At 35.4% G+C, this 14,507-nt stretch overlaps 1 protein-coding gene across 9 annotated transcripts in view; it reads left to right on the forward strand.

Annotated features, from left to right (window-relative positions):
* METTL25 (methyltransferase like 25) overlaps window positions 1-14,507 on the forward strand; it is a 151,843-nt gene that overhangs the window by 100,576 nt on the left and 36,760 nt on the right. The gene's annotated exons all lie outside the window — the stretch shown is intronic.

Here is a 14,507-nt window from a genome sequence, read left to right on the forward strand (position 1 = left end):
AAATAGTCAATCAGAGGAAGACAATTATATTGTCTTCTGATATGAAGAATTTGAGAAACAAGACAGAGGATCATAGGGGAAGGGAAGGAAAAATGAAACAAGATGAAACCCGAAAGGAAGAGAAACCATAAGAGATTCTTAGTCTCAGGAAACAAACTGAGGGTTGCCGGAGAGGAGGGGGTTGGGTGGAATGTGGTGGCTGGGTGATGGATGTTGGGGAGGGTATGTGCTATAGTGAACACTGTGAATTCTGTAAGACTGACAAATCAAAGACCTGTATTCCTGAAACAAATAATGCATTATATGTTAATTTAAAAAAAAAACTTTAAAAAACTACTTAAAATTTATGTTGAAATAAAAATATTTTGTCAGAGGACCAAAATATGCAAAAAAAAAAAAAAAAAATACCCCAGGTGAAAAATCTGCAACTGAAAAATAAAATAATTGAAATTAAGAAATCCATGGGTGGCATTTAATAGCATTATAGACAAAGCTGAAGAAATGATTAGTAAACTGGAAGACAGGTCAGAAGAAAACATTCACAGTGAAGCATGAAGAGACAAAAAGATGGAGAATACAAAAGAAAGACTAAGCTATGGAGAATACAGTGAATAGGCTTCACAAGCATGTTAGTTGCAGTTTGAGAAAAAAGGAAAGAGCAAATAGGGCAGTAGTAATAGTAAGAATATTCCAATATTGGGAAAAAAAACATGAGTCCAAAAGATTTAAGAAGTACACTAATCCCTTGGAGCGCCTGGATGGCTCAGTTGGTTAAGCGTCTGTCTTCCTTTGGCTCATGTCAGGATCCCAGGGTCCTGGGGTCAAGCCCCACATTGGGCTCCCTGCTCAGTGAGGAGTCTGCTTCTCTCTCTCACTCTCCCTCTGTGCGTGCACTCTCTCTCTCTCTTTCTCTCTCTCTCTCTGTCAAATGAATAAGTAAAATCTTTTTAAAAAGAAGTACAGTAACCTGTGGAGAAGTGAATAGAGAAATTGCAGAGAAATGCAAAATACAGCAGGATATCAAAATCCAGAACACTGACAACGCTAAATGCTAGAAAGGATGTGGAACAGTAAGAACTTGCATTCATTGCTGGTGGGAATGCAAAATGAGAGCCAATTTGGAAGGGTTTGGTAGTTTCTTATAAAACTAAACCAACTCTTACCATATGATCCAGCAATCACACTCGTTGGTGTTTACCCAAAGGAGTTGAAAACATGTCCCCACAAAAATCTCCACATTGGTGTTTATAGCAACTTTATTCATAATTTCCCAAACTTGAATGCAACCAAGATATCCTTCAGTAGGAAAATGAATTAATTAACTGTGGTACATCTAGAGAGTGTAACATTATTGTGTACACTATTGTGTGTACAGTGTAACATGGAAAGAAAAAAAAGAGGTATGAGGCCATGAAGACATGGAAGATACTTAAATATGTATTGCTAAGTGAAAGAAACCAATCTGAGAAGGCTGTATACTTTAGAATTCCAATCATATGACATTCTGGAAAGGGCAAAACTATGGAGAGAATAAAAATGTCAGGGCTCAGGGTGGGATGAAGGATGAACAAATGAAACACAGAGGATTTTTAGGGCAGTGAAAATACTCTGTGTGATACCATGATGATGGATGCATGCCATACATGTGTCAAGAAAGAGGCATGGGGGTACCTGACCAGATACCAGAGTTAATTAATGGTTAACCAACATGATCATTTATTACTGGGAGAGCTAAATTCTTGCAACAGTGAGGCCATCCTTAAAAATGAATATACTTTGGGAACACAAGAGACTTTTTTTTGGATGTTACTAGTTGAGAGGGAATTCTTAAATAGATGGAGAAATATGTTCATGAATTTAAAAAACTTAGTATTATAAAAATGTCAGCTCTTCACAAAGTGATTGCTAGATTGTTGCAATTCAGTATATCTAATGAATATCTCCAGAGTTTATTAGTGTGTGTATGCGTGTGTATTTGTGTGTGTTATGGAATTTGTAAGTTGTTTCAGAATACATGTGAGAAAGCTAAATAGCAAGTAAAGCCAAGACATTACTGAAGAAGAAAAACAAGATTGAGAAACTTGTCTTACCCAAATAACAGCATTTTTTTTTTAAACAATAGTGATTTAGATGATTGCCTTTTTGGCTAGCTGGTAGAGCTAATAGTGCAGAACAAACCCTTTGTTATATCATTTTTTATCACTAGAAGAAGGAGTAGTCATTAAATAGTGCTAGGACAGTAGTTACTTATGCAGTTATATTAGTTTCTTTTGATGCCATAACAGAGTTCCACAAAATTAGTGACTTAAAAGCACATAAATGTATTATCTAGCCCCCTGGAGGTCAGAAGTCCAAAGTCAGTTTCACTGTGTGACAATCAGGTAACTTCAAGGCTGCATTTCTTCTGGGGGATCTAAGGGATAATCCATTTCTTTACCTTTGACAGCTTTTAGAGGGAGCCTGCATACTTTGGCTCATGGCTCCTTCCTCAGTCTTCAAAGCCCAGAGCATAGCATCTTTAAATCTTTCTGTAATTCTGACATTCTTTCTGTCTCCCTCTTCCACTTTAAAGGATCCTTGAAATTACCTTGGGTCACCAGGATAATCCAGGATTCTCTACCTTAAAGTCAGCAGATTAGAAAATTTAATTACATCTGCAACCTTAATTTCTCTTTTCATGTAATATATACATAGGTTCTGGGGAATGGAATGTGGACATCTTTGTTAGGCTATGATTCTGCTCACTACACAAAAAAATAAATTCAGAACTTTTACTTTACAATAAACACAAAAATCAATTCATAGTGGATTAAAATTTAACTATAAAAGACAATACTACAGTACTTTTAGAAGACAGTATTGAAGAATAGTTTTATGACCTTGAAATAGGGGAAGGAAGCAAATCTTGAAAGATTAAAAATTCAATCACATTAATATATTTTTAAAGATTTTATTTATTTATTTGAGAAAGAGAGTGTGCACACAAGAGAGAACACAAATGAAGGTGGGGCAAGAGACAAAGGGAGAGGGATAAGCAGACTCCCTGTTGACTCAGTCCCTGGACCCTGGGATCATGACCGGAGCTGAAGGCAGATGCCTAACCAACTGAGCTTCCCAGGCACCCTTCAATCACATTAATATTAAGAACTTCTGTTTTCAGATGTCATAGAAAGAGTGGAAAGAAAAGTGACCACTAATAGAAACTATTTGCAAGTACTATAATTAGAAAAAGACTAATAGTTAAAACACATAAATAATTCCTGCAAATTTATGGAAAATTAATTTATATTAAAGAAAAATAGTGAAAAGACTTGATTAGTCCGTTCATAAAGATGACACCCAATGGGAACATAGGATAAGGTGCTCAATCTTATTTAGTAATCAGGATAATTTAAAATGAAATCACTATAAGATATTCTCTTAATAACCATGTGACATTTTGATTTGTAATAAGAAATATACATTTGGTCTTCATCCCTGTTCCTGGCACATAACTCCTAAAACCCTTGTAAATTCATAAGTGTTAAGGATACTTAGACAATCTTTTGTTCTATGAAATAACTCTGAGTGAGCTTCTGGATGATTCCTGATATGGGACTGGTCACCATAAAAGCCAATCCATGATTAGAAGCTTGAAGTCTTCAGACTTCCACCTCTTCTCCAGGAAGGGAAGAGGGACTGGAAATGGAATTAATAATTGACCATGCCTATGTGAGGAAACCTCCATAAGAATTCCAGTAGTGTAGGGTATAGAGAGCTCTTAGGTTGGTGAACATGACATCCACCTACAAGGAAAATGATGCACTCTAATTCCATAGGAACAAAAGTACTTATGCTTGAAACTGTCCCAGATCTTGCCATATGCATCTCTTTCTCTGGCTGTCCATCTGTATTCTTTGTGATATACTTTAGTAAACTGGGAGATGTGAATGTTTTCTTGGGTTCAGTGAACTGTTCTAGGAAATAACTGAATCCAAGGGGGAGGGGAAACTCATGGGAACCCAAAGTTTGTAGCTAGGTTGGACAGACATTGTAAGTAACCTCAGTAACTACTACTTGCAGTTGGCATTTGAAGTGGGAGGCAATCTAGTAGGACTGAATCCTTAACCTATGGGATCAGTGCTGTCTCTAGGTAGATAGTGCCAAAATTGATTTGAATTGTAGAATACCCAGCTGGTGTTGTGGAATTGCTTGGAAAACACACATGTCCAGTGTGAAAAGCATTGTGAGTGTGCTCTTACAGAAGCAAAGTGTTGAGAGAGTAAAGGAGAAAACAAATGGATAAATTTAGGTATTTCTAATTAAAACCATTAAATAAGCAAAAATTTAGAAGATTGATGTTATCAAATGATAGCAAGAATGTAGAGCAACTAGAATTGCTGGTAAGAAGGGAAAAAGTTTTCAGTCTTTTAGAAAACAAATTAGCACTACCCAATAAAGTTGAAAATGCATAGTTGCCTAGTTTTACCTACTAATGTTGAAAATACTGTCTCAACCGTTCCATGTCTAAGTATATATCCTGGAAACTCTTGTACATGGGCTCCCAGAGACTTCTACAAGAATGATCAATAGCAATATTTGTAAGAGCAAAAATCTAGGAACCTAAAGTTCATTAATAAGAAAATGAATAAATTGTAGTAGAATACTATGCCACAGTGAAAATATATTAAGTATAACTATATGCATCAGTGTAGATGAATCTGGTGAATATAAAAGTCATAGTAAAACTTCTATAAAATGGTTCCATTTGTATAATTCAAACAAGCACAACTATATAATTATTTAGGAACATAAATATATGATAAACAGTCAAGAAAAATATAAGAATGATAAACACAAACAAGATTCAGTATTGTAGTTTCTTATGGGAGAGGGGACATTTGAGTAGACAGGGAGATAAGACGAGGAAGACAAGGGGTACAGAGGGATTTCAGTATCCTGGTAATGTTCTACTTTTTAGTTTGGTATTGGGTACAAGGGTTCATTTTACTGACATTCTTTGTACTTTTATACGTATTTGATAAATACATGTTTGTGTTCAGTAACAATAACATTTTAATTTTTTATTAGGCTATATCCCAGGCTTAGTTGAGCAACAAGTTATACTCGTAGTATCTATTATAGTCCCTTAATTGTGGTGATAAGAAAAACTAAGATACAAGTGGTTAGAAGCTTGCCTAAAGTCATACATCCTGAAAAACTAGGATTAGGACTAAGTTCATAGTCCATAAGTATTTTCACTATCCCATAGTTCTTTTTAATTTACATTTTTTGAAATATTTTTAGTAAGATTTGAGTTGCATAGATCTTTTTATTAGGATTGTAAACCAAGGTTAACTTGAGTGGAATCTCTGTCCAGAAAATGTACTCAAGTCAACCACATTAACAAAATGAAGTCTAAAAATCATACGATGATCCCAGTAGGTGCAGCAAAAACATTTGACAAAATTGAACATCCATTTTTGATAAAAGCTCTTGACAAAAGAGGTATAGAGGAGACGTTCCTCAATGTAATAAAGGGCATATAAGTATGATAAACTTACAGCTAATAATCATACTCAATAGTAAAAAGCTTAGATCTTTTCCTCTAAGATGAGGAATAAGACAAAGATGCCCACTTTCAGTACTTTTATTCAGTATTTATTCACTTTTATAGTATTAGAATTCCTAGCCAGAGATGTAAGGCAAAAAAAAGAAATGAAAGACACCCATATTGGAAAGGAAGAAGTAGAACTGCCACTATTTGCAGATGGCATGATTTTATACAGAGAAAACCCTAAAGAGTCCACCAAAAAACTGTAAGAACTAATAAATGAATTCAGTACCATGCTGTCTTGATGATCACTGCTTTGTAGTAAAGCTTAAAATCAGGCAACGTGATGCTCCCAGTTTTGTTTTTCAACATTTCCTTAGCAATTTGGGGTCTTTTCTGGTTCCATAAAAATTTTAGGACTGTTTGTTCCAGCACTTTGAAAAATGCCGGTAGAATTTTGATCTGGATGGCATTGAAAGTATAGATTGCTCTGGGCAATATAGACATTTTAACAATGTTTACCAATCCATGAGCATGGAATGCTTTCTGTCTTTTTTGCGTCTTCTTCAATTTCTTTCATCATTGTTCTATAGTTCCTCGAGTACAGATCCTTTACCTCTTTGGTTAGGTTTATTCCAAGGTATCTTACGGTTCTTGGTGCAATAGTAAATGGAATCGATTCTCTAAATCTATTTTCTATATTTTCATTGTTAGTGTATAAGAAAGCAACTGATTTCTGTACATTGATTTTGTATCCTGCAACCTTACTGAATTGCTGTATGAGTTCTAGTAGTTTTGGGGTGGAATATTTTGGGTTTTCCATATAAAGTATCACCTCATCTATGAAGAGAGAGAGTTTGACTTCTTCTTTCCAATTTGAATACCGTTTATTTCTTTTTGTTGTCTGATTGCTCTTGCTAGGACTTCTAGTACTATGTTGAACAACAGTGGCAAGAGTGGGTGTCCTTGTCATGTTCCTGATCTCAAAGGGAAGGCTGTCAGCTTATCCCCATTGAGGATGATATTAGCTGTGGATTTTTCTTAGGTCCTGGCACAAACACAAACACATAGACCAGTGGAACAGAGTAGAGAGTCCAGATACGGACCCACAACTCTATGGTCAAATAATCTTTGACAAAGCAGGAGAAAATATCCGGTGGAAAAGACAGTCTCTTCAATAAATAGTGCTGGGAATATTGGACAGCTATGTATAGAAGAATGAAACTCAACCATTCTTTTACACCATACACAAAGATAAACTCAAAATGGATAAAAGACCTCAATGTGAGGCAGGAATCTATCAAAATCCTAGAGGAGAACATAGGCAGTAACCTCTTCAACATTGGGCACAGCAACTTCTTTTAAGACATGTCTCCAAAGGCAGAGGAAACAAGAGCAAAAATGAACTTTTGGGGCTTCCTCAAGATCAAACGTTTCTGCACAGCAAAGGAAACAGTCAAAAAAACAAAGAGGCAACCCATGGAATGGGAGAAGATATTTGCAAATGACACTACAGACAAAGGACTGATATCCAAGATCTATAAAGAACTCCTCAAACTCAACACTCAAAAGAACAGATAATTACATCAAAAAATGGGCAGAAGACATGAACAGACACTTCTCCAAAGACATACAAATAACCAACAGACACATGAAAAAATATTCATCACCATTAGCCATCAGGGAGAGTCAAATCAAAACTACATTGCGATACCACCTTATACCAGTTAGAATGGCCAAAATTAACAGGACAGTAAATAACAAGTATTGGAGAGGCTATGAAGAAAGGGGAACCCTCTTATACTGGTGGTGGGAATGCAAGTTGGTGCAGCCATTTTGGAAAACAGTGTGGAGATTCCTTAAGAAATTAAAAATAGAGCTACCCTATGACCCTGCAATTGCACTATTGGGTATTTACCCCAAAGATACAGATGTAATGAAAAGAAAGGCCATCTGTACCCCAATGTTCATAACAGCAATGACCACAATCACCAAACTAAAAAGAGCCAAGATGCCCTTCAGCAGACGAATGGATAAAGACGATATGGTCCATATATATAATGGAATATTATGTCTCCATTGGAAAGGATGAATACACAACTTTTGTATCAGCATGGACGGGACTGGAGGAGATTGTGCTAAGTGAAATAAGTCAAGCAGAGAGAGTCAATTATCATATGGTTTCACTTACTTGTGGAGCATAAGGAATAACACAGAACATTAGAAGGAAAGGAAAAGTGAATTGGGAGAAATCAGAAAGGGAGACGAAGCATGAGAGACTGTGGACTCGGAGAAACAAACTAAGGGTTTTGGAAGGGTGGTGGATGGAGGGATGGGTGAGCCTAGTTGTGGGTATTAAGGAGGGCACGTATTGCATGGTGTGGTGCATAAACAATGAATCTTGGAGCACTGAAAATTTTAAATTAAAAAAAAAATAAAGTATTGAAAAAACTGAATTCAGTAAAGTTGTAGGATATTAAATCAGTGTACAAAATATCATTAAGTTTTTGCACACTAGCAATGAACTATCAGAGAAGGAAATGACCCCATTTGCAATTGCATCAAGATGTATAAAATAAGAATAAATTTAGCCAAGGAGGCAAAAGACCTGTACACTGAAAATTATAAGATACTGATGCAAGAAATTCAAGAATAATGCTCATAGATTGGAAGAATTAATATTGTAAAAATGATCGCTACCAAAAGCAATCTACAGATTCAATGCAAGCCCTATCACAATTCCAGTGGAAGTTTTCACAGAAATAGAAAATAATCTTAAAATTTGTATGGAATGGTAGTCAAAACCCTCTTGAGAACGAAGAACAAAGCTGGAGGCATCATGCTCCCTGATTTCAAACTGTATTATAAAACTATAATAAACAAAACAACATGGTGTTGGCATAAAAACAGGCACTTAGAACACTTAGAACTTAGAACTTAGAACACTTAGAACTTAGAACTTAGAACTTAGAACAGTTGAACAGAATAAAGAGCTCATGGATAGACACCTATGCATATATGGTCAATTAATTTATGACAAAGGCAGTATGAATATCAATAAGGAAAAGATAGTCTCTTCAATAAACCTGGACAGTCACATGCCAAAGAACGAAATTAGACTACCATCTTACACCATACACAAAAACTAATTCAAAAATGGATTAAAAACTTAAATGTAAACCTGAAACCATACAACTCTTAGAAGAAAACATAGGCAATAAACTCCTTGACATCAGTTTTGGCAGTGAATTTTTGGATCTGATTCCAAAAACAGAGGCAGAGAAAAGCAAAAGCAAGTGGAACTATATAAAACTAAAAAGCTTCCGCACAGCAAAGGAAATGATCAACAAAATGAAAAGGCAACATGCTGAACATTTGCAAGTCATATATCCAAGGAAGAGGTTAATATCTAAAATATATTAAAAACTCATAGAGCCCAATAGCAAAAATACAAACAATCCAATTAAAACATGGGTAAAAGACCTGAATACACATTTTTTCAAAGAAGACCTAAGATGGCCAACAGGCATGTGAAAGAATATTCAACCTCACTGATCATTAGGGAAATGCAAGTCAGAACCACTGAGATATCACCTCACACCTGTTAGAATGAGTGCTACCAAAAAGACAGGAAATAACAAGTGTTGGTGAGGATGTGGAAAAAAGAGGAACCCTGTGCACTGGTGGGAGTATAATTTGGTGCAGCCACTATGGAAAACTGTATGGAGGTTCCTCAAAAAATTAAAAGCAGAGCTACCATGTGATCCAACGATTTTACTCTTGGGTATTTATTTGAAGAAAATGAAAACATTAATTCAAAAAGACACCTGCATCCTTATGTTTATTGCAGCATGATTTACAATAGCCAAGATATGAAAACAGCCTAAGTGTCCACTGATGGATGAATGGATAAAGAAACACATACACAGGGCGCCTGGGTGGCTCAGTGGGTTAAGCCTCTGCCTTCGGCTCAGGTCATGATCTCAGGGTCCTGGGATCGAGGCCCGCATCGGGCTCTCTGCTCAGCGGGGAGCCTGCTTTCTCCTCTCTCTCTCTATGCCTGCCTCTCTGCATACTTGTGATCTCTCTCTCTGTTTCAAATAAATAAATAAAATCTTAAAAAAAAAAAAAAAGAAACACATACACAAATGGAATACTACTCAGCCATAAAAAAAGAATGGGATCTTCCATTTCTAACAAAGTTGGATGGACCTTGAGGGTATCATTATACTCAGTGAAATTAGTCAGGTGGAGAAAACAAATACCATATGATTTTACTTATATGTGGAATCTAAAAAAGGCAAAACGAATCAAAACAACATAAAACAAAAAAGCAAGCTAGAAGATACACAGAACACACTGGTGGTTGCCAGAGAAGAGGCAGGTAGGAAGTGGTCAGAGTGGGTAAAGGGTCAAAAGGTACAAACCTTCAATTATAAAATAAGTAAGTCATGGGTATTTAATATACAGCATGGTGCCTGTTGTTTATTAATACTACTATTATTGCTTACCGGAAGTTGCTAAGAGAGCGAATGTTAAAAGTTCTCATCAGCAGGAAAAAAATGTTTTTCTTACTATGTATGGTGCATATTAACTAGACTTGTGATCATTTCACAGCGTATACAAAAATTGAGTCATTACCTTGTATACCTGAAACTAATATGATGTTATATGTCAAGTATACCTCAATTTTTAAAAAAGTATAAATGCTAGAAACAGAAAATAAGATTACCTAATTACTTCTTTCTCATTTTGCTTAATGTATTTTCTTGTTAACTAAAATAATGTGCAAGTGACACACAGTTTTAGAATATCTGAAACATTATTCTAAAAGTTTAAGTGTAATTGTTTATAGCCTAAGATGAGAAGTAAACTTTTTCATGGACTTAAATAATACCATTTTACTCTATTAATTTTAATTGTGATTGAGCATTTAACATTTATGTTCAAACTCAATAATTTATAGAAAACTCTTGATTTTATAATCAGTCCTTATCTGGAAACTTTCTAAGAGGAATAAAGTATCAAAGAAGGAATTTCATGGTGTAAAAATCTCTTCAAACACTTAGAAAGCAGGGGAAATATATACACTTTACTCAGTTATTCTCTTTCATAATAAGTATGGTATATAGCTGTACAATAAATATTACAATTTTTGATACCATTATATATTACATAATTTCATTTTGATTTTTCTATAATCAAATAGAAAAGTTATAAGCCAGATTATAATAACTGGCTCATAAAATTAAAACTAGTTACTTAGGGGAGCCTGGGTAGCTCAGTGGGTTAAAGCCTCTGCCTTCAGCTCAGGTCATGGTCTCAGGGTCGTGGGATTGAGCCCCGCATCAGGCTCTCTGCTCAGCGGGGAGCCTGCTTCCTTCCCTCTCTCTGCCTGCTGTTCTGCCTACTTGTGATCTCTGTCTGTCAAATAAATAAATAAAATCTAAAAAAAAAAAAAAACAAAAAACTAGTTACTTAATCTATAATGTGTTGCCAAATTGAAGTTAGGAAGTCTGTCTTGTAAATTTGAAGAGTAGTTTGAAGAACATTTTCAGCAAAATTTTATGTTGTGGATCTCAAGTCTTTCAGTATCTATTATCATAAAAAAGGCACAAAATAATTTATTTTATAAGTATTTTGTAGTGATGGAGAAACTGGATTTTGTCATTTTCTGTCCTGCATGTGCTTGTTTTCATTTATTTAGTATATATCTACTTCACATGTTCCTAAAATTTCCTACACTAATGTTGCCTCTTTGGAAAGTGCTACATGTAAACCATGTTCTTGCAATTGTATTTTTGGAAAAGCGTGTGGGTGGTGTTGGATTCACTTGAGTAGAATTTTAATTAGATCTACTGCATTCACTTTTATTAAACGAAAGAATACTAATTCCTTTTTAGCATGCTGACCGTGCTTTATTCTGACAGAGGGCTCTCTTCAAATTTGTTCTTCAAGTCCTATCATTTATCTTTCAGAAACAGTCATGTCACTTTTCTAACTTCAAAATGTTTGATAATTCTTCTTTATATTCAAACAATAAAATATCCTTATTATGGCATTCAAGGCCATTTCTGCTTTGTCACTAAGATCCTTTGCAGCCTAACCCATCACCCCATTTTTCTTCCCTCTGCACCCAAAGCAGCTGCCCATGCACACTGTCCTGGCACCCTGGATTATTCATCATTTCCCATGCAGTTAACCTTAAATCTGCTGTATTTCCTTGGAGTTCCTCTGTCTACATGGAATATCCTCCCCATTTCTCCCACCCTTTCCTTCCACAGCTTCTGGCAGGTAAAACCCAGTTTAGAAGACATCTCTGTGATATCTTTCTTTTCTCCTTCTCACCCTCTTCTCCCATAGGACTTAATCAGTGTCATAGTATCAAAGTCATAGGACTTTGCAATTCTGATTGAACCTGATAGTACAATTAGTCATTTGTTTCTACTGCTCTACCACCTAGTGAGTTCCTCAGTGGCCAGTTTTTAGTTTTATTAAATGAAAGATGATGTATCATAGTGCTTAAGAGCATAGATTCTGAAAATCCTTTTGGGACCCCATATTCCCCTTCAACTATCTTTTATCTGTTCTTTTCTTTGCTGGAAAACTTCTTGAAGATGCTGCCAATTTCTTTCCCTTTTGCTCTTGAATTCCAATCAGAATTCCATCACCCTCAAACAACGCTTTCAGGGGCACTAATGACCATGTTTCTAAATCCCATTGTCAATTCTCAAACATCTTACTTGGCCCTCATCAGTATTTTATATAATTTAACACTCAAGTGATGGTCCTTTTTCTCTCATATTGTAAGCAAAGTCCTTCATAAGATACCTTTTTTCTTTTCTCTCTCTCTCTCTCTCTTTTTTTGCTTTATTTTTTTGATTCCTCTTCTTTCAAAGCTCTAATTGTTAGAGTGCTTTTTTTTTAAGGTTTTTTTTTTAAGATTCTTTTTTTTTTTAATTTGACAGAGGGAGAGAGAGATCACAAGTAGGCAGAGCAGCAGGCAGAGAGAGAGAGAGAAGGGGAAGCAGGCTCCCTGCTGAGCAGAGAGCCCGATGCGGGGCTTGATCCCAGGACCCTGAGATCATGACCTGAGCCGAAGGCAGAGGCTTAACCCACTGAGCTACCCAGGCGCCCCTTTCTTTCCTTTTCTTTTCTTTTTTTTTTTAATCTGTAGTTACTACCTAGGTGATTTTATCATGGTTCATGGCTTTAAATACTATCAATATGCTGATGTATCCCAAACTACAGTCCAGTTACTAAGAGTCTTATTCTTCCCATTGCTCAGGCTAGAAATCTTGGAGGCAGTATTGACATCTCTCTTTCTCACACTGCCTAGATACAGTCCTTCAACTATTTTTATAGTCTCTACCATCAAAATATATCTAAAATTCTCTTACTTCTAACCATCCTCAAGGTCACCACCCTGATTTAAACCTCTCCTCTAGATTATTGTAATAACTTCCTAAATGGTCTTACTGCTTCTATTTTTACTACCTATAGTAGGGAAGATATACATACTTATTATATAGTGTCTGTTACACATAAGATACATAAGTATGTGTAGGAACTGAGAATTACACAAAAACTTATAAGAGATGTAATTTCTGTTTCCTGGAACTTATTCAAACAACTATTATTTAAAAGCAATGATGAAATAACAAATGAAGAAGGATTCAGGCTATAGAAACTAGAAAAGATTGTTGCTAGTCATGTTACCAAAGAGAATACATAATTTGAACTTGTTTGTATAGGTGACTCTAGCTGAACTGAAGAAGAGAGTGAAGAACCTTAAAATCTGTTAGGAAGTGAGTAAATAAGCAAATTCATCAACACATAACTGTGGTGAATAATCTGAAGCATTGAGTAGAAAAAACTGAATTCTGGATTATAATGGGAAAGTGTGGGAATAGCCAGAAAATAGTGGGCCCTGATCACTTAACTAAGGAGTTTCAAATTTACCCCAAGAAATGGCAAAGGTATTGAAAGTTTTTTGAGCAGGGAAGTAGTAAATAAAAATGTTCCTCTAAGAAAATATGACAGTGCAGGCAGAAATGAAGAGGACAGACTTCAGGCTTAAATAGTAAGTACCTATAATAATTAGGACTTGTGGTAATCTTAAATGGAATTGAGGTGGCCATCTAGAAATGGAGCTAAGAGAATATATTTGAGATATATTTCAAAAGAAGAATGGATAGACCTTCATGTCTAATTAGAGGGATTAATATTTATACTGCCAAGAGTGATAAGTGAAAATCTTAATCTCAGGAAATAAACTGGGAGTTGCTTTAGTAGAGAGGGGTGGGAGGGATGGGGTGTCTGGGTGATGGACATTGGGGAGCGTATATGAGTGCTGTGAATTGTATAAGACTGATGAATCACAGACCTGTACCCCTGAAACAAACAAAGAAAAGTAGTAAGTGAGGTTTTATTCATTGTTTTTGATAACTTGGAAGTGGTGAATTTTTTATTCTTTTAATTTTTTCTATATTCTACCTCAGTTGCAACCAAAATTGTGTGATGTGATAGTCTAGCATTTCATTATTTAAATTTAAAACCATCTGATGATATTTTGTTTAAACTGTGGTGAAAATCTGCAGGGCATAAATGAGATCAAGTCAGACTCAACTCAGCATATGGTGCTTTAATGGCTGGCACTGAAGGAGTTCTCTTTGCATAGCTGTTGAATTATCGCCATCATTAGCAGGTGTTGCAGTGAAATATGCACTATAATGTTGCCAGTAAAATTAAATGTGTTTTGTGGCATAATGGAAACTTTCGAAAGACCTATAGTTCTCTTTAAAAATTAAGCTTTTTAATATTGTAAGTTTACAAGTTCTTTCTCATAGTATTGTTTTCAGATATTGTTTTCCACTGCTGTATGTTGAAGGAATTCTCAGAAGAAGATCTTAAACACTTTATAATATGTAATTTTAAATTATTTACAAAAATATTACTCCATTTTTGTCAAATC

This window comes from Lutra lutra, chromosome 8 (genome assembly GCF_902655055.1).
Source record: "Lutra lutra chromosome 8, mLutLut1.2, whole genome shotgun sequence".
Taxonomy (NCBI): Eukaryota; Metazoa; Chordata; class Mammalia; order Carnivora; family Mustelidae; genus Lutra; species Lutra lutra.